Genomic DNA, 21,375 nt, shown 5'->3' on the forward strand with positions numbered 1-21,375 from the left:
TTCAGGGCATATTTGTGTGGAGTTCTGCGTTGGGACGTTCCAGTGAGACAGGGAGGTTATGGAGGGGTACAGGTTCAGGGCATATTTGTGTGGAGTTCTGCAGTGGTACGTTCCAATGAGACAGGGAGGTTATGGAGGGGTACAGGTTCAGGGCATATTTGTGTTGAGTTCTGCAGAGGTACGTTCCAATGAGACAGGGAGGTTATGCAGGGGTGCAGGTTCAGGGCATATTTGTGTTGAGTTCTGCAGAGGTACGTTCCAATGAGACAGGGAGGTTATGGAGGGGTGCAGGTTCAGGGCATATTTGTGTGGAGTTCTGCATTGGTACCTTCCAGTGAGACAGGGAGGTTATGGAGGGGTACAGGTTCAGGGCATATTTGTGTGGAGTTCTGCGTTGGGACGTTCCAGTGAGACAGGAAGGTTATGGAGGGGTACAGGTTCAGGGCATATTTGCGTGGAGTTCTGCAGTGGTACGTTCCAATGAGACAGGGAGGTTATGGACGGGTACAGGTTCAGGGCATATTTGTGTGGAGTTCTGCATTGGTACTTTCCAGTGAGACAGGGAGGTTATGGAGGGTACAGGTTCAATGCATATTTGTGTGGAGTTCTGCATTGGTACGTTCCAGTGAGACAGGGCGGTTATGGAGGGGTACAGGTTCAGGGCATATTTGTGTGGTGTTCTGCAATGGTACGTTCCAGTGAGACAGGGAGGTTATGCAGGGTACAGGTTCAGGGTATATCTGAGTGGAGTTCGTCATTGGTGCGTTCCAGTGAGTCAGTGAGGTTAAAGAGGGGTACAGGTTCAGGTCATATTTGTGTGGTGTTCTGCAATGGTACGTTCCAGTGAGACAGGGAGGTTATGCAGGGTACAGGTTCAGGGTATATCTGAGTGGAGTTCGTCATTGGTGCGTTCCAGTGAGTCAGTGAGGTTAAAGAGGGGTACAGGTTCAGGTGATTTTTGTGTGGTGTTCTGCATTGGTACGTTCCAGTGAGACAGGGAGGTTATGGAGGGGTACAGGTTCAGGGCATATTTGCATGGAGTTCTGCATTAGAACGTACAAGTAAGAGAGGGAGGTTATGGAGGGTACAGGTACAGGGCATATTTGTGTGGAGTTCTGCATTGGTACGTTCCAGTGAGACAGGGCGGTTATGGAGGGCTACAGGTTAAGGGCATATTTGTGTGGTGTTCTGCGGTGGTACGTTCCAGTGAGACAGGGAGATTATGCAGGGTACAGGTTCAGGGCATATTTGTGTGGAGTTCTGCAGTGGTACGTTCCAGTGAGACAGAGAGGTTATGGAGGGGTACAGGTTCGGGGCATATTTTTGTGGAGTTCTGCATTGCTACATTCCAGTTAGACAGGGTGGTTATGGAGGGGTACAGGTTCAGGGCATATTTGTGTGGTGTTCTGCAATGGTACGTTCCAGTGAGACAGGGAGGTTATGGAGGGGTACAGGTTCAAGCCATATTTGTGTGGAGTTCTGCATTGGTACGTTCCAGTGAGACAGGGAGGTTATGGAGGGGTACAGGTTCAGGGCATATTTGCATGGAGTTCTGCATTAGAACGTACAAGTAAGACAGGGAGGTTATGGAGGGTACAGGTTCAGGGCATATTTGTGTGGAGTTCTGCATTGGTACGTTCCAGTGAGACAAGGATGTTATGCAGGGTACAGGTTCAGGGCGTATTTGTGTGGAGTTCTGCAGTGGTACGTTCCAGTGAGACAGGGAGGTTATGGACGGGTACAGTTTCAGGGCATATTTGTGTGGAGTTCTGCATTGGTACGTTCCAGTGAGACAGGGTGGTTATGGACGGGTACAGGTTCAGGGCATATTTGTGTGGAGTTCTGCATTGGTACTTTCCAGTGAGACAGGGAGGTTATGGAGGTACAGGTTCAATGCATATTTGTGTGGAGTTCTGCAGTGGGACGTTCCAGTGAGACAGGGAGATTATGGAGGGGTACAGGTTCAGGGCATATTTGTGTGGTGTTCTGCATTGGTACGATCCAGTGAGACTTGTAGGTTATGGAGGGGTACAGGTTCAGGGCATATTTGTGTTGAGTTCTGCAGTGGTACGTTCCAATGAGACAGGGAGGTTATGGACGGGTACAGGTTCAGGGCATATTTGTGTGGAGTTCTGCAGTGGGACGTTCCAGTGAGACAGGGAGGTTATGGACGGGTACATGTTCAGTGCATATATGTGTGGAATTCTGCATTGGTACGTTCCAGTCAGACAGGGCGGTTATGGAGGGGTACAGGTTCAGGGCATATTTGTGTGGTGTTCTGCATTGGTACGATCCAGTGAGACAGGGAGGTTATGGAGGGGTACAGGTTCAGGGCATATTTGTGTGGAGTTCTGCATTGGTACTTTCCAGTGAGACAGGGTGGTTATGGAGGGTACAGGTTCAGGGCATATTTGTGTGGAGTTCTGCGTTGGGACGTTCCAGTGAGACAGGGAGTTTATGGAGGGGTACAGGTTCAGTGCATATTTGTGTGGAGTTCTGCAGAGGTACGTTCCAATGAGACAGGGTAGTTATGGAGGGGTGCAGGTTCAGGGCATATTTGTGTGGAGTTGTGCATTGGTACCTTCCAGTGAGACAGGGAGGTTATGGAGGGGTACAGGTTCAGGGCATATTTGTGTGGAGTTCTGCGTTGGGACGTTCCAGTGAGACAGGAAGGTTATGGAGGAATACAGGTTCAGGGCATATTTGCGTGGAGTTCTGCAGTGGTACGTTCCAATGAGACAGGGAGGTTATGGACGGGTACAGGTTCAGGGCATATTTGTGTGGAGTTCTGCATTGGTACTTTCCAGTGAGACAGGGAGGTTATGGAGGGTACAGGTTCAATGCATATTTGTGTGGAGTTCTGCATTGGTACGTTCCAGTGAGACAGGGCGGTTATGGAGGGGTACAGGTTCAGGGCATATTTGTGTGGTGTTCTGCAATGGTACGTTCCATTGAGACCGGGAGGTTATGCAGGGTACAGGTTCAGGGTATATCTGAGTGGAGTTCGTCATTGGTGCGTTCCAGTGAGTCAGTGAGGTTAAAGAGGGGTACAGGTTCAGGTCATATTTGTGTGGAGTTCTGCAATGGTACGTTCCAGTGAGACAGGGAGGTTATGGAGGGGTACAGGTTCAGGGCATATTTGTGTGGAGTTCTGCGTTGGGACGTTCCAGTGAGACAGGGAGGTTATGGAGGGGTACAGGTTCAGGGCATATTTGTGTGGAGTTCTGCTGTGGTACGTTCCAATGAGACAGGGAGGTTATGGACGGGTACAGGTTCAGGGCATATTTATGTGGAGTTCTGCATTGGTACTTTCCAGTGAGACAGGGAGGTTATGGAGGGTACAGGCTCAATGCATATTTGTGTGGAGTTCTGCATTGGTACGTTCCAGTGAGACAGGGCGTTTATGGAGGGGTACAGGTTCAGGGCATATTTGTGTGGTGTTCTGCAATGGTACGTTCCAGTGAGACAGGGAGGTTATGCAGGGTACAGGTTCAGGGTATATCTGAGTGGAGTTCGTCATTGGTGCGTTCCAGTGAGTCAGTGAGGTTAAAGAGGGGTACAGTTTCAGGGCATATTTGTGTGGTGTTCTGCAATGGTACGTTCCAGTGAGACAGGGAGGTTATGGAGGGGTACAGGTTCAGGGCATATTTGTGTGGAGTTCTGCGTTGGGACGTTCCAGTGAGACAGGGAGGTTATGGAGGGGTACAGGTTCAGGTCATATTTGTGTGGTGTTCTGCAATGGTACGTTCCAGTGAGACAGGGAGGTTATGGAGGGGTACAGGTTCAGGGCATATTTGTGTGGAGTTCTGCGTTGGGACGTTCCAGTGAGACAGGGAGGTTATGGAGGGTTACAGGTTCAGGGCATATTTGTGTGGAGTTCTGCAGTGGTACGTTCCAATGAGACAGGGAGGTTATGGACGGGTACAGGTTCAGGGCATATTTATGTGGAGTTCTGCATTGGTACTTTCCAGTGAGACAGGGAGGTTATGGAGGGGTACAGGTTCAGGGCATATTTGCATGGAGTTCTGCATTAGAACGTACAAGTAAGAGAGGGAGGTTATGGAGGGTACAGGTACAGGGCATATTTGTGTGGAGTTCTGCATGGGTACGTTCCAGTGAGACAGGGCGGTTATGGAGGGCTAAAGGTTAAGGGCATATTTGTGTGGTGTTCTGCGGTGGTACGTTCCAGTGAGACAGGGAGATTATGCAGGGTACAGGTTCAGGGCATATTTGTGTGGAGTTCTGCAGTGGTACGTTCCAATGAGACAGGGAGGTTATGGACGGGTACGGGTTCAGGGCATATTTGTGTGGAGTTCTGCATTGCTACATTCCAGTTAGACAGGGTGGTTATGGAGGGGTACAGGTTCAGGGCATATTTGTGTGGTGTTCTGCAATGGTACGTTCCAGTGAGACAGGGAGGTTATGGAGGGGTACAGGTTCAAGCCATATTTGTGTGGAGTTCTGCATTGGTACGTTCCAGTGAGACAGGGAGGTTATGGAGGGGTACAGGTTCAGGGCATATTTGCATGGAGTTCTGCATTAGAACGTACAAGTAAGACAGGGAGGTTATGGAGGGTACAGGTTCAGGGCATATTTGTGTGGAGTTCTGCATTGGTACGTTCCAGTGAGACAGAGAGGTTATGGAGGGGTACAGGTTCGGGGCATATTTTTGTGGAGTTCTGCATTGCTACATTCCAGTTAGACAGGGTGGTTATGGAGGGGTACAGGTTCAGGGCATATTTGTGTGGTGTTCTGCAATGGTACGTTCCAGTGAGACAGGGAGGTTATGGAGGGGTACAGGTTCAAGCCATATTTGTGTGGAGTTCTGCATTGGTACGTTCCAGTGAGACAGGGAGGTTATGGAGGGGTACAGGTTCAGGGCATATTTGCATGGAGTTCTGCATTAGAACGTACAAGTAAGACAGGGAGGTTATGGAGGGTACAGGTTCAGGGCATATTTGTGTGGAGTTCTGCATTGGTACGTTCCAGTGAGACAAGGATGTTATGCAGGGTGCAGTTTCAGGGCGTATTTGTGTGGAGTTCTGCAGTGGTACGTTCCAGTGAGACAGGGAGGTTATGGACGGGTACAGTTTCAGGGCATATTTGTGTGGAGTTCTGCATTGGTACGTTCCAGTGAGACAGGGTGGTTATGGACGGGTACAGGTTCAGGGCATATTTGTGTGGAGTTCTGCATTGGTACTTTCCAGTGAGACAGGGATGTTATGGAGGTACAGGTTCAATGCATATTTGTGTGGAGTTCTGCAGTGGGACGTTCCAGTGAGACAGGGAGATTATGGAGGGGTACAGGTTCAGGGCATATTTGTGTGGTGTTCTGCATTGGTACGATCCAGTGAGACTTGTAGGTTATGGAGGGGTACAGGTTCAGGGCATATTTGTGTTGAGTTCTGCAGTGGTACGTTCCAATGAGACAGGGAGGTTATGGACGGGTACAGGTTCAGGGCATATTTGTGTGGAGTTCTGCAGTGGGACGTTCCAGTGAGACAGGGAGGTTATGGAGGGGTACAGGTTCAGGGCATATTTTTGTGGTGTTCTGCATTGGTACGATCCAGTGAGACAGGAAGGTTATGGAGGGGTACAGGTTCAGAGCATATTTGTGTGGAGTTCTGCATTGGTACTTTCCAGTGAGACAGGGTGGTTATGGAGGGTACAGGTTCAGGGCATATTTGTGTGGAGTTCTGCGTTGGGACGTTCCAGTGAGACAGGGAGTTTATGGAGGGGTACAGGTTCAGTGCATATTTGTGTGGAGTTCTGCAGAGGTACGTTCCAATGAGACAGGGTAGTTATGGAGGGGTGCAGGTTCAGGGCATATTTGTGTGGAGTTCTGCATTGGTACCTTCCAGTGAGACAGGGAGGTTATGGAGGGGTACAGGTTCAGGGCATATTTGTGTGGAGTTCTGCGTTGGGACGTTCCAGTGAGACAGGAAAGTTATGGAGGAATACAGGTTCAGGGCATATTTGCGTGGAGTTCTGCAGTGGTACGTTCCAATGAGACAGGGAGGTTATGGACGGGTACAGGTTCAGGGCATATTTGTGTGGAGTTCTGCATTGGTACTTTCCAGTGAGACAGGGAGGTTATGGAGGGTACAGGTTCAATGCATATTTGTGTGGAGTTCTGCATTGGTACGTTCCAGTGAGACAGGGCGGTTATGGAGGGGTACAGGTTCAGGGCATATTTGTGTGGTGTTCCGCAATGGTACGTTCCATTGAGACAGGGAGGTTATGCAGGGTACAGGTTCAGGGTATATCTGAGTGGAGTTCGTCATTGGTGCGTTCCAGTGAGTCAGTGAGGTTAAAGAGGGGTACAGGTTCAGGTCATATTTGTGTGGAGTTCTGCAATGGTACGTTCCAGTGAGACAGGGAGGTTATGGAGGGGTACAGGTTCAGGGCATATTTGTGTGGAGTTCTGCGTTGGGACGTTCCAGTGAGACAGGGAGGTTATGGAGGGGTACAGGTTCAGGGCATATTTGTGTGGAGTTCTGCTGTGGTACGTTCCAATGAGACAGGGAGGTTATGGACGGGTACAGGTTCAGGGCATATTTATGTGGAGTTCTGCATTGGTACTTTCCAGTGAGACAGGGAGGTTATGGAGGGTACAGGCTCAATGCATATTTGTGTGGAGTTCTGCATTGGTACGTTCCAGTGAGACAGGGCGTTTATGGAGGGGTACAGGTTCAGGGCATATTTGTGTGGTGTTCTGCAATGGTACGTTCCAGTGAGACAGGGAGGTTATGCAGGGTACAGGTTCAGGGTATATCTGAGTGGAGTTCGTCATTGGTGCGTTCCAGTGAGTCAGTGAGGTTAAAGAGGGGTACAGTTTCAGGGCATATTTGTGTGGTGTTCTGCAATGGTACGTTCCAGTGAGACAGGGAGGTTATGGAGGGGTACAGGTTCAGGGCATATTTGTGTGGAGTTCTGCGTTGGGACGTTCCAGTGAGACAGGGAGGTTATGGAGGGGTACAGGTTCAGGTCATATTTGTGTGGTGTTCTGCAATGGTACGTTCCAGTGAGACAGGGAGGTTATGGAGGGGTACAGGTTCAGGGCATATTTGTGTGGAGTTCTGCGTTGGGACGTTCCAGTGAGACAGGGAGGTTATGGAGGGTTACAGGTTCAGGGCATATTTGTGTGGAGTTCTGCAGTGGTACGTTCCAATGAGACAGGGAGGTTATGGACGGGTACAGGTTCAGGGCATATTTATGTGGAGTTCTGCATTGGTACTTTCCAGTGAGACAGGGAGGTTATGGAGGGTACAGGTTCAATGCATATTTGTGTGGAGTTCTGCATTGCTACGTTCCAGTGAGACAGGGCGTTTATGGAGGGGTACAGGTTCAGGGCACATTTGTGTGGTGTTCTGCAATGGTACGTTCCAGTGAGACAGGGAGGTTATGCAGGGTACAGGTTCAGGGTATATCTGAGTGGAGTTCGTCATTGGTGCGTTCCAGTGAGTCAGTGAGGTTAAAGAGGGGTACAGGTTCAGGTGATATTTGTGTGGTGTTCTGCAATGGTACGTTCCAGTGAGACAGGGAGGTTATGGAGGGGTACAGGTTCAGGGCATATTTGTGTGGAGTTCTGTATTGGTACGTTCCAGTGAGACAGGGAGGTTAAAGAGGGGTACAGGTTCAGGTGATATTTGTGTGGAGTTCTGCATTGGTACGTTCCAGTGAGACAGGGCGGTTATGGAGGGCTACAGGTTCAGGGCATATTTGTGTGGTGTTCTGCGGTGGTACGTTCCAGTGAGACAGGGAGATTATGCAGGGTACAGGTTCAGGGCATATTTGAGTGGAGTTCGACATTGGTGAGTTCCTGTGAGACAGGGAGGTTATGGAGGGGTACAGCTTCAGGGCATATTTGTGTGGAGTTCTGCGTTGGGACGTTCCAGTGAGACAGGGAGGTTATGGAGGGGTACAGGTTCAGGGCATATTTGTGTGGAGTTCTGCAGTGGTACGTTCCAATGAGACAGGGAGGTTATGGAGGGGTACAGGTTCAGGGCATATTTGTGTTGAGTTCTGCAGAGGTACGTTCCAATGAGACAGGGAGGTTATGCAGGGGTGCAGGTTCAGGGCATATTTGTGTTGAGTTCTGCAGAGGTACGTTCCAATGAGACAGGGAGGTTATGGAGGGGTGCAGGTTCAGGGCATATTTGTGTGGAGTTCTGCATTGGTACCTTCCAGTGAGACAGGGAGGTTATGGAGGGGTACAGGTTCAGGGCATATTTGTGTGGAGTTCTGCGTTGGGACGTTCCAGTGAGACAGGAAGGTTATGGAGGGGTACAGGTTCAGGGCATATTTGCGTGGAGTTCTGCAGTGGTACGTTCCAATGAGACAGGGAGGTTATGGACGGGTACAGGTTCAGGGCATATTTGTGTGGAGTTCTGCATTGGTACTTTCCAGTGAGACAGGGAGGTTATGGAGGGTACAGGTTCAATGCATATTTGTGTGGAGTTCTGCATTGGTACGTTCCAGTGAGACAGGGCGGTTATGGAGGGGTACAGGTTCAGGGCATATTTGTGTGGTGTTCTGCAATGGTACGTTCCAGTGAGACAGGGAGGTTATGCAGGGTACAGGTTCAGGGTATATCTGAGTGGAGTTCGTCATTGGTGCGTTCCAGTGAGTCAGTGAGGTTAAAGAGGGGTACAGGTTCAGGTCATATTTGTGTGGTGTTCTGCAATGGTACGTTCCAGTGAGACAGGGAGGTTATGGAGGTGTACAGGTTCAGGGCATATTTGTGTGGAGTTCTGCGTTGGGACGTTCCAGTGAGACATGGAGGTTATGGAGGGGTACAGGTTCAGGGCATATTTGTGTGGAGTTCTGCTGTGGTACGTTCCAATGAGACAGGGAGGTTATGGACGGGTACAGGTTCAGGGCATATTTATGTGGAGTTCTGCATTGGTACTTTCCAGTGAGACAGGGAGGTTATGGAGGGTACAGGTTCAATGCATATTTGTGTGGAGTTCTGCATTGGTACGTTCCAGTGAGACAGGGCGTTTATGGAGGGGTACAGGTTCAGGGCATATTTGTGTGGTGTTCTGCAATGGTACGTTCCAGTGAGACAGGGAGGTTATGCAGGGTACAGGTTCAGGGTATATCTGAGTGGAGTTCGTCATTGGTGCGTTCCAGTGAGTCAGTGAGGTTAAAGAGGGGTACAGGTTCAGGGCATATTTGTGTGGTGTTCTGCAATGGTACGTTCCAGTGAGGCAGGGAGGTTATGGAGGGGTACAGGTTCAGGGCATATTTGTGTGGAGTTCTGCGTTGGGACGTTCCAGTGAGACAGGGAGGTTATGGAGGGGTACAGGTTCAGGTCATATTTGTGTGGTGTTCTGCAATGGTACGTTCCAGTGAGACAGAGAGGTTATGGAGGGGTACAGGTTCAGGGCATATTTGTGTGGAGTTCTGCGTTGGGACGTTCCAGTGAGACAGGGAGGTTATGGAGGGGTACAGGTTCAGGGCATATTTGTGTGGAGTTCTGCAGTGGTACGTTCCAGTGAGACAGGGAGGTTATGGACGGGTACAGGTTCAGGGCATATTTGTGTGGTGTTCTGCAATGGTACGTTCCAGTGAGACAGGGAGAATATGCAGGGTACAGGTTCAGGGTATATCTGAGTGGAGTTCGTCATTGGTGCGTTCCAGTGAGTCAGTGAGGTTAAAGAGGGGTACAGGTTCAGGTGATATTTGTGTGGTGTTCTGCAATGGTACGTTCCAGTGAGACAGGGAGGTTATGGAGGGGTACAGGTTCAGGGCATATTTGCATGGAGTTCTGCATTAGAACGTACAAGTAAGAGAGGGAGGTTATGGAGGGTACAGGTTCAGGGCATATTTGTGTGGAGTTCTGCATTGGTACGTTCCAGTGAGACAGGGCGGTTATGGAGGGCTACAGGTTCAGGGCATATTTGTGTGGTGTTCTGCGGTGGTACGTTCCAGTGAGACAGGGAGATTATGCAGGGTACAGGTTCAGGGCATATTTGTGTGGAGTTCTGCAGTGGTACGTTCCATTGAGACAGGGAGGTTATGGACGGGTACAGGTTCAGGGCATATTTGTGTGGAGTTTTGCATTGGTACTTTGCAGTGAGACAGGGATGTTATGGAGGGTACATGTTCAATGCATATTTGTGTGGAGTTCTGCAGTGGTACGTTCCAGTGAGACAGAGAGGTTATGGAGGGGTACAGGTTCGGGGCATATTTTTGTGGAGTTCTGCATTGCTACATTCCAGTTAGACAGGGTGGTTATGGAGGGGTACAGGTTCAGGGCATATTTGTGTGGTGTTCTGCAATGGTACGTTCCAGTGAGACAGGGAGGTTATGGAGGGTACAGGTTCAGGGTATATCTGAGTGGAGTTCGTCATTGGTGCGTTCCAGTGAGTCAGTGAGGTTAAAGAGGGGTACAGGTTCAGGTCATATTTGTGTGGTGTTCTGCAATGGTACGTTCCAGTGAGACAGGGAGGTTATGGAGGGGTACAGGTTCAGGGCATATTTGTGTGGAGTTCTGCGTTGGGACGTTCCAGTGAGACAGGGAGGTTATGGAGGGGTACAGGTTCAGGGCATATTTGTGTGGAGTTCTGCATTGGTACTTTCCAGTGAGACAGGGAGGTTATGGAGGGTACAGGTTCAATGCATATTTGTGTGGAGTTCTGCATTGGTACGTTCCAGTGAGACAGGGCGGTTATGGAGGGGTACAGGTTCAGGGCATATTTGTGTGGTGTTCTGCAATGGTACGTTCCAGTGAGACAGGGAGGTTATGCAGTGTACAGGTTCAGGGTATATCTGAGTGGAGTTCGTCATTGGTGCGTTCCAGTGAGTCAGTGAGGTTAAAGAGGGGTACAGGTTCAGGTCATATTTGTGTGGTGTTCTGCAATGGTACGTTCCAGTGAGACAGGGAGGTTATGGAGGTGTACAGGTTCAGGGCATATTTGTGTGGAGTTCTGCGTTGGGACGTTCCAGTGAGACATGGAGGTTATGGAGGGGTACAGGTTCAGGGCATATTTATGTGGAGTTCTGCATTGGTACTTTCCAGTGAGACAGGGAGGTTATGGAGGGTACAGGTTCAATGCATATTTGTGTGGAGTTCTGCATTGGTACGTTCCAGTGAGACAGGGCGTTTATGGAGGGGTACAGGTTCAGGGCATATTTGTGTGGTGTTCTGCAATGGTACGTTCCAGTGAGACAGGGAGGTTATGCAGGGTACAGGTTCAGGGTATATCTGAGTGGAGTTCGTCATTGGTGCGTTCCAGTGAGTCAGTGAGGTTAAAGAGGGGTACAGGTTCAGGGCATATTTGTGTGGTGTTCTGCAATGGTACGTTCCAGTGAGGCAGGGAGGTTATGGAGGGGTACAGGTTCAGGGCATATTTGTGTGGAGTTCTGCGTTGGGACGTTCCAGTGAGACAGGGAGGTTATGGAGGGGTACAGGTTCAGGTCATATTTGTGTGGTGTTCTGCAATGGTACGTTCCAGTGAGACAGAGAGGTTATGGAGGGGTACAGGTTCAGGGCATATTTGTGTGGAGTTCTGCGTTGGGACGTTCCAGTGAGACAGGGAGGTTATGGAGGGGTACAGGTTCAGGGCATATTTGTGTGGAGTTCTGCAGTGGTACGTTCCAGTGAGACAGGGAGGTTATGGACGGGTACAGGTTCAGGGCATATTTGTGTGGTGTTCTGCAATGGTACGTTCCAGTGAGACAGGGAGAATATGCAGGGTACAGGTTCAGGGTATATCTGAGTGGAGTTCGTCATTGGTGCGTTCCAGTGAGTCAGTGAGGTTAAAGAGGGGTACAGGTTCAGGTGATATTTGTGTGGTGTTCTGCAATGGTACGTTCCAGTGAGACAGGGAGGTTATGGAGGGGTACAGGTTCAGGGCATATTTGTGTGGAGTTCTGCATTGGTACGTTCCAGTGAGACAGGGAGGTTATGGAGGGGTACAGGTTCAGGGCATATTTGCATGGAGTTCTGCATTAGAACGTACAAGTAAGAGAGGGAGGTTATGGAGGGTACAGGTTCAGGGCATATTTGTGTGGAGTTCTGCATTGGTACGTTCCAGTGAGACAGGGCGGTTATGGAGGGCTACAGGTTCAGGGCATATTTGTGTGGTGTTCTGCGGTGGTACGTTCCAGTGAGACAGGGAGATTATGCAGGGTACAGGTTCAGGGCATATTTGTGTGGAGTTCTGCAGTGGTACGTTCCATTGAGACAGGGAGGTTATGGACGGGTACAGGTTCAGGGCATATTTGTGTGGAGTTTTGCATTGGTACTTTGCAGTGAGACAGGGATGTTATGGAGGGTACATGTTCAATGCATATTTGTGTGGAGTTCTGCAGTGGTACGTTCCAGTGAGACAGAGAGGTTATGGAGGGGTACAGGTTCGGGGCATATTTTTGTGGAGTTCTGCATTGCTACATTCCAGTTAGACAGGGTGGTTATGGAGGGGTACAGGTTCAGGGCATATTTGTGTGGTGTTCTGCAATGGTACGTTCCAGTGAGACAGGGAGGTTATGGAGGGTACAGGTTCAGGGTATATCTGAGTGGAGTTCGTCATTGGTGCGTTCCAGTGAGTCAGTGAGGTTAAAGAGGGGTACAGGTTCAGGTCATATTTGTGTGGTGTTCTGCAATGGTACGTTCCAGTGAGACAGGGAGGTTATGGAGGGGTACAGGTTCAGGGCATATTTGTGTGGAGTTCTGCGTTGGGACGTTCCAGTGAGACAGGGAGGTTATGGAGGGGTACAGGTTCAGGGCATATTTGTGTGGAGTTCTGCATTGGTACTTTCCAGTGAGACAGGGAGGTTATGGAGGGTACAGGTTCAATGCATATTTGTGTGGAGTTCTGCATTGGTACGTTCCAGTGAGACAGGGCGGTTATGGAGGGGTACAGGTTCAGGGCATATTTGTGTGGTGTTCTGCAATGGTACGTTCCAGTGAGACAGGGAGGTTATGCAGTGTACAGGTTCAGGGTATATCTGAGTGGAGTTCGTCATTGGTGCGTTCCAGTGAGTCAGTGAGGTTAAAGAGGGGTACAGGTTCAGGTCATATTTGTGTGGTGTTCTGCAATGGTACGTTCCAGTGAGACAGGGAGGTTATGGAGGTGTACAGGTTCAGGGCATATTTGTGTGGAGTTCTGCGTTGGGACGTTCCAGTGAGACATGGAGGTTATGGAGGGGTACAGGTTCAGGGCATATTTGTGTGGAGTTCTGCTGTGGTACGTTCCAATGAGACAGGGAGGTTATGGACGGGTACAGGTTCAGGGCATATTTATGTGGAGTTCTGCATTGGTACTTTCCAGTGAGACAGGGAGGTTATGGAGGGTACAGGTTCAATGCATATTTGTGTGGAGTTCTGCATTGGTACGTTCCAGTGAGACAGGGCGTTTATGGAGGGGTACAGGTTCAGGGCATATTTGTGTGGTGTTCTGCAATGGTACGTTCCAGTGAGACAGGGAGGTTATGCAGGGTACAGGTTCAGGGTATATCTGAGTGGAGTTCGTCATTGGTGCGTTCCAGTGAGTCAGTGAGGTTAAAGAGGGGTACAGGTTCAGGGCATATTTGTGTGGTGTTCTGCAATGGTACGTTCCAGTGAGACAGGGAGGTTATGGAGGGGTACAGGTTCAGGGCATATTTGTGTGGAGTTCTGCGTTGGGACGTTCCAGTGAGACAGGGAGGTTATGGAGGGGTACAGGTTCAGGTCATATTTGTGTGGTGTTCTGCAATGGTACGTTCCAGTGAGACAGAGAGGTTATGGAGGGGTACAGGTTCAGGGCATATTTGTGTGGAGTTCTGCGTTGGGACGTTCCAGTGAGACAGGGAGGTTATGGAGGGGTACAGGTTCAGGGCATATTTGTGTGGAGTTCTGCAGTGGTACGTTCCAGTGAGACAGGGAGGTTATGGACGGGTACAGGTTCAGGGCATATTTGTGTGGTGTTCTGCAATGGTACGTTCCAGTGAGACAGGGAGAATATGCAGGGTACAGGTTCAGGGTATATCTGAGTGGAGTTCGTCATTGGTGCGTTCCAGTGAGTCAGTGAGGTTAAAGAGGGGTACAGGTTCAGGTGATATTTGTGTGGTGTTCTGCAATGGTACGTTCCAGTGAGACAGGGAGGTTATGGAGGGGTACAGGTTCAGGGCATATTTGTGTGGAGTTCTGCATTGGTACGTTCCAGTGAGACAGGGAGGTTATGGAGGGGTACAGGTTCAGGGCATATTTGCATGGAGTTCTGCATTAGAACGTACAAGTAAGAGAGGGAGGTTATGGAGGGTACAGGTTCAGGGCATATTTGTGTGGAGTTCTGCATTGGTACGTTCCAGTGAGACAGGGCGGTTATGGAGGGCTACAGGTTCAGGGCATATTTGTGTGGTGTTCTGCGGTGGTACGTTCCAGTGAGACAGGGAGATTATGCAGGGTACAGGTTCAGGGCATATTTGTGTGGAGTTCTGCAGTGGTACGTTCCATTGAGACAGGGAGGTTATGGACGGGTACAGGTTCAGGGCATATTTGTGTGGAGTTCTGCATTGGTACTTTGCAGTGAGACAGGGATGTTATGGAGGGTACATGTTCAATGCATATTTGTGTGGAGTTCTGCAGTGGTACGTTCCAGTGAGACAGAGAGGTTATGGAGGGGTACAGGTTCGGGGCATATTTTTGTGGAGTTCTGCATTGCTACATTCCAGTTAGACAGGGTGGTTATGGAGGGGTACAGGTTCAGGGCATATTTGTGTGGTGTTCTGCAATGGTACGTTCCAGTGAGACAGGGAGGTTATGGAGGGTACAGGTTCAGGGTATATCTGAGTGGAGTTCGTCATTGGTGCGTTCCAGTGAGTCAGTGAGGTTAAAGAGGGGTACAGGTTCAGGTCATATTTGTGTGGTGTTCTGCAATGGTACGTTCCAGTGAGACAGGGAGGTTATGGAGGGGTACAGGTTCAGGGCATATTTGTGTGGAGTTCTGCGTTGGGACGTTCCAGTGAGACAGGGAGGTTATGGAGGGGTACAGGTTCAGGGCATATTTGTGTGGAGTTCTGCTGTGGTACGTTCCAATGAGACAGGGAGGTTATGGACGGGTACAGGTTCAGGGCATATTTATGTGGAGTTCTGCATTGGTACTTTCCAGTGAGACAGGGAGGTTATGGAGGGTACAGGCTCAATGCATATTTGTGTGGAGGTCTGCATTGGTACGTTCCAGTGAGACAGGGCGTTTATGGAGGGGTACAGGTTCAGGGCATATTTGTGTGGTGTTCTGCAATGGTACGTTCCAGTGAGACAGGGAGGTTATGCAGGGTACAGGTTCAGGGTATATCTGAGTGGAGTTCGTCATTGGTGCGTTCCTGTGAGACAGGGAGGTTATGGAGGGGTACAGCTTCAGGGCATATTTGTGTGGAGTTCTGCGTTGGGACGTTCCAGTGAGACAGGGAGGTTATGGAGGGGTACAGGTTCAGGGCATATTTGCGTGGAGTTCTGCAGTGGTACGTTCCAATGAGACAGGGAGGTTATGGAGGGGTACAGGTTCAGGGCATATTTGTGTTGAGTTCTGCAGAGGTACGTTCCAATGAGACAGGGAGGTTATGGAGGGGTGCAGGTTCAGGGCATATTTGTGTTGAGTTCTGCAGAGGTACGTTCCAATGAGACAGGGAGGTTATGGAGGGGTGCAGGTTCAGGGCATATTTGTGTGGAGTTCTGCATTGGTACCTTCCAGTGAGACAGGGAGGTTATGGAGGGGTACAGGTTCAGGGCATATTTGTGTGGAGTTCTGCGTTGGGACGTTCCAGTGAGACAGGAAGGTTATGGAGGGGTACAGGTTCAGGGCATATTTGCGTGGAGTTCTGCAGTGGTACGTTCCAATGAGACAGGGAGGTTATGGACGGGTACAGGTTCAGGGCATATTTGTGTGGAGTTCTGCATTGGTACTTTCCAGTGAGACAGGGAGGTTATGGAGGGTACAGGTTCAATGCATATTTGTGTGGAGTTCTGCATTGGTACGTTCCAGTGAGACAGGGCGGTTATAGAGGGGTACAGGTTCAGGGCATATTTGTGTGGTGTTCTGCAATGGTACGTTCCAGTGAGACAGGGAGGTTATGCAGGGTACAGGTTCAGGGTATATCTGAGTGGAGTTCGTCATTGGTGCGTTCCAGTGAGTCAGTGAGGTTAAAGAGGGGTACAGGTTCAGGTCATATTTGTGTGGTGTTCTGCAATGGTACGTTCCAGTGAGACAGGGAGGTTATGGAGGTGTACAGGTTCAGGGCATATTTGTGTGGAGTTCTGCGTTGGGACGTTCCAGTGAGACATGGAGGTTATGGAGGGGTACAGGTTCAGGGCATATTTGTGTGGAGTTCTGCTGTGGTACCTTCCAATGAGACAGGGAGGTTATGGACGGGTACAGGTTCAGGGCATATTTATGTGGAGTTCTGCATTGGTACTTTCCAGTGAGACAGGGAGGTTATGGAGGGTACAGGTTCAATGCATATTTGTGTGGAGTTCTGCATTGGTACGTTCCAGTGAGACAGGGCGTTTATGGAGGGGTACAGGTTCAGGGCATATTTGTGTGGTGTTCTGCAATGGTACGTTCCAGTGAGACAGGGAGGTTATGCAGGGTACAGGTTCAGGGTATATCTGAGTGGAGTTCGTCATTGGTGCGTTCCAGTGAGTCAGTGAGGTTAAAGAGGGGTACAGGTTCAGGGCATATTTGTGTGGTGTTCTGCAATGGTACGTTCCAGTGAGACAGGGAGGTTATGGAGGGGTACAGGTTCAGGGCATATTTGTGTGGAGTTCTGCGTTGGGACGTTCCAGTGAGACAGGGAGGTTATGGAGGGGTACAGGTTCAGGTCATATTTGTGTGGTGTTCTGCAATGGTACGTTCCAGTGAGACAGAGAGGTTATGGAGGGGTACAGGTTCAGGGCGTATCTGTGTGGAGTTCTGCGTTGGGACGTTCCAGTGAGACAGGGAGGTTATGGAGGGGTACAGGTTCAGGGCATATTTGTGTGGAGTTCTGCAGTGGTACGTTCCAGTGAGACAGGGAGGTTATGGACGGGTACAGGTTCAGGGCATATTTGTGTGGTGTTCTGCAATGGTACGTTCCAGTGAGACAGGGAGAATATGCAGGGTACAGGTTCAGGGTATATCTGAGTGGAGTTCGTCATTGGTGCGTTCCAGTGAGTCAGTGAGGTTAAAGAGGGGTACAGGTTCAGGTGATATTTGTGTGGTGTTCTGCAATGGTACGTTCCAGTGAGACAGGGAGGTTATGGAGGGGTACAGGTTCAGGGCATATTTGTGTGGAGTTCTGCATTGGTACGTTCCAGTGAGACAGGGAGGTTATGGAGGGGTACAGGTTCAGGGCATATTTGCATGGAGTTCTGCATTAGAACGTACAAGTAAGAGAGGGAGGTTATGGAGGGTACAGGTTCAGGGCATATTTGTGTGGAGTTCTGCATTGGTACGTTCCAGTGAGACAGGGCGGTTATGGAGGGCTACAGGTTCAGGGCATATTTGTGTGGTGTTCTGCGGTGGTACGTTCCAGTGAGACAGGGAGATTATGCAGGGTACAGGTTCAGGGCATATTTGTGTGGAGTTCTGCAGTGGTACGTTCCAATGAGACAGGGAGGTTATGGACGGGTACAGGTTCAGGGCATATTTGTGTGGAGTTCTGCATTGGTACTTTGCAGTGAGACAGGGATGTTATGGAGGGTACATGTTCAATGCATATTTGTGTGGAGTTCTGCAGTGGTACGTTCCAGTGAGACAGAGAGGTTATGGAGGGGTACAGGTTCGGGGCATATTTTTGTGGTGCTCTGCAATGGTACGTTCCAGTGAGACAGGGAGGTTATGGAGGGGTACAGGTTCAGGGCATATTTGTGTGGAGTTCTGCGTTGGGACGTTCCAGTGAGACAGGGAGGTTATGGAGGGGTACAGGTTCAGGGCATATTTGTGTGGAGTTCTGCTGTGGTACGTTCCAATGAGACAGGGAGGTTATGGACGGGTACAGGTTCAGGGCATATTTATGTGGAGTTCTGCATTGGTACTTTCCAGTGAGACAGGGAGGTTATGGAGGGTACAGGCTCAATGCATATTTGTGTGGAGTTCTGCATTGGTACGTTCCAGTGAGACAGGGCGTTTATGGAGGGGTACAGGTTCAGGGCATATTTGTGTGGTGTTCTGCAATGGTACGTTCCAGTGAGACAGGGAGGTTATGCAGGGTACAGGTTCAGGGTATATCTGAGTGGAGTTCGTCATTGGTGCGTTCCAGTGAGTCAGTGAGGTTAAAGAGCGGTACAGTTTCAGGGCATATTTGTGTGGTGTTCTGCAATGGTACGTTCCAGTGAGACAGGGAGGTTATGGAGGGGTACAGGTTCAGGGCATATTTGTGTGGAGTTCTGCGTTGGGACGTTCCAGTGAGACAGGGAGGTTATGGAGGGGTACAGGTTCAGGTCATATTTGTGTGGTGTTCTGCAATGGTACGTTCCAGTGAGACAGGGAGGTTATGGAGGGGTGCAGGTTCAGGGCATATTTGTGTGGAGTTCTGCGTTGGGACGTTCCAGTGAGACAGGGAGGTTATTGAGGGTTACAGGTTCAGGGCATATTTGTGTGGAGTTCTGCAGTGGTACGTTCCAATGAGACAGGGAGGTTATGGACGGGTACAGGTTCAGGGCATATTTATGTGGAGTTCTGCATTGGTACTTTCCAGTGAGACAGGGAGGTTATGGAGGGTACAGGTTCAATGCATATTTGTGTGGAGTTCTGCATTGGTACGTTCCAGTGAGACAGGGCGTTTATGGAGGGTACAGGTTCAGGGTATATCTGAGTGGAGTTCGTCATTGGTGCGTTCCAGTGAGTCAGTGAGGTTAAAGAGGGGTACAGGTTCAGGTGATATTTGTGTGGTGTTCTGCAATGGTACGTTCCAGTGAGACAGGGAGGTTATGGAGGGGTACAGGTTCAGGGCATATTTGTGTTGAGTTCTGTATTGGTACGTTCCAGTGAGACAGGGAGGTTATGGAGGGGTACAGGTTCAGGGCATATTTGCATGGAGTTCTGCATTAGAACGTACAAGTAAGAGAGGGAGGTTATGGAGGGTACAGGTTCAGGGCATATTTGTGTGGAGTTCTGCATTGGTACGTTCCAGTGAGACAGGGCGGTTATGGAGGGCTACAGGTTCAGGGCATATTTGTGTGGAGTTCTGCATTGGTACTTTCCAGTGAGACAGGGAGGTTATGGAGGGTACAGGTTCAATGCATATTTGTGTGGAGTTCTGCATTGGTACGTTCCAGTGAGACAGGGCGGTTATGGAGGGGTACAGGTTCAGGGCATATTTGTGTGGTGTTCTGCAATGGTACGTTCCAGTGAGACAGGGAGGTTATGCAGGGTACAGGTTCAGGGTATATCTGAGTGGAGTTCGTCATTGGTGCGTTCCAGTGAGTCAGTGAGGTTAAAGAGGGGTACAGGTTCAGGTCATATTTGTGTGGTGTTCTGCAATGGTACGTTCCAGTGAGACAGGGAGGTTATGGAGGTGTACAGGTTCAGGGCATATTTGTGTGGAGTTCTGCGTTGGGACGTTCCAGTGAGACATGGAGGTTATGGAGGGGTACAGGTTCAGGGCATATTTGTGTGGAGTTCTGCTGTGGTACGTTCCAATGAGACAGGGAGGTTATGGACGGGTACAGGTTCAGGGCATATTTATGTGGAGTTCTGCATTGGTACTTTCCAGTGAGACAGGGAGGTTATGGAGGGTACAGGTTCAATGCATATTTGTGTGGAGTTCTGCATTGGTACGTTCCAGTGAGACAGGGCGTTTATGGAGGGGTACAGGTTCAGGGCATATTTGTGTGGTGTTCTGCAATGGTACGTTCCAGTGAGACAGGGAGGTTATGCAGGGTACAGGTTCAGGGTATATCTGAGTGGAGTTCGTCATTGGTGCGTTCCAGTGAGTCAGTGAGGTTAAAGAGGGGTACAGGTTCAGGGCATATTTGTGTGGTGTTCTGCAATGGTACGTTCCAGTGAGACAGGGAGGTTATGGAGGGGTACAGGTTCAGGGCATATTTGTGTGGAGTTCTGCGTTGGGACGTTCCAGTGAGACAGGGAGGTTATGGAGGGGTACAGGTTCAGGTCATATTTGTGTGGTGTTCTGCAATGGTACGTTCCAGTGAGACAGAGAGGTTATGGAGGGGTACAGGTTCAGGGCATATTTGTGTGGAGTTCTGCGTTGGGACGTTCCAGTGAGACAGGGAGGTTATGGAGGGGTACAGGTTCAGGGCATATTTGTGTGGAGTTCTGCAGTGGTACGTTCCAGTGAGACAGGGAGGTTATGGACGGGTACAGGTTCAGGGCATATTTGTGTGGTGTTCTGCAATGGTACGTTCCAGTGAGACAGGGAGAATATGCAGGGTACAGGTTCAGGGTATATCTGAGTGGAGTTCGTCATTGGTGCGTTCCAGTGAGTCAGTGAGGTTAAAGAGGGGTACAGGTTCAGGTGATATTTGTGTGGTGTTCTGCAATGGTACGTTCCAGTGAGACAGGGAGGTTATGGAGGGGTACAGGTTCAGGGCATATTTGTGTGGAGTTCTGCATTGGTACGTTCCAGTGAGACAGGGAGGTTATGGAGGGGTACAGGTTCAGGGCATATTTGCATGGAGTTCTGCATTAGAACGTACAAGTAAGAGAGGGAGGTTATGGAGGGTACAGGTTCAGGGCATATTTGTGTGGGGTTCTGCATTGGTACGTTCCAGTGAGACAGGGCGGTTATGGAGGGCTACAGGTTCAGGGCATATTTGTGTGGTGTTCTGCGGTGGTACGTTCCAGTGAGACAGGGAGATTATGCAGGGTACAGGTTCAGGGCATATTTGTGTGGAGTTCTGCAGTGGTACGTTCCATTGAGACAGGGAGGTTATGGACGGGTACAGGTTCAGGGCATATTTGTGTGGAGTTCTGCATTGGTACTTTGCAGTGAGACAGGGATGTTATGGAGGGTACATGTTCAATGCATATTTGTGTGGAGTTCTGCAGTGGTACGTTCCAGTGAGACAGAGAGGTTATGGAGGGGTACAGGTTCGGGGCATATTTTTGTGGAGTTCTGCATTGCTACATTCCAGTTAGACAGGGTGGTTATGGAGGGGTACAGGTTCAGGGCATATTTGTGTGGTGTTCTGCAATGGTACGTTCCAGTGAGACAGGGAGGTTATGCAGGGTACAGGTTCAGGGTATATCTGAGTGGAGTTCGTCATTGGTGCGTTCCTGTGAGACAGGGAGGTTATGGAGGGGTACAGCTTCAGGGCATATTTGTGTGGAGTTCTGCGTTGGGACGTTCCAGTGAGACAGGGAGGTTATGGAGGGGTACAGGTTCAGGGCATATTTGTGTGGAGTTCTGCAGTGGTACGTTCCAATGAGACAGGGAGGTTATGGAGGG

Source organism: Hemitrygon akajei, unplaced genomic scaffold (genome assembly GCF_048418815.1).
Source record: "Hemitrygon akajei unplaced genomic scaffold, sHemAka1.3 Scf000086, whole genome shotgun sequence".
NCBI lineage: Eukaryota > Metazoa > Chordata > Chondrichthyes > Myliobatiformes > Dasyatidae > Hemitrygon > Hemitrygon akajei.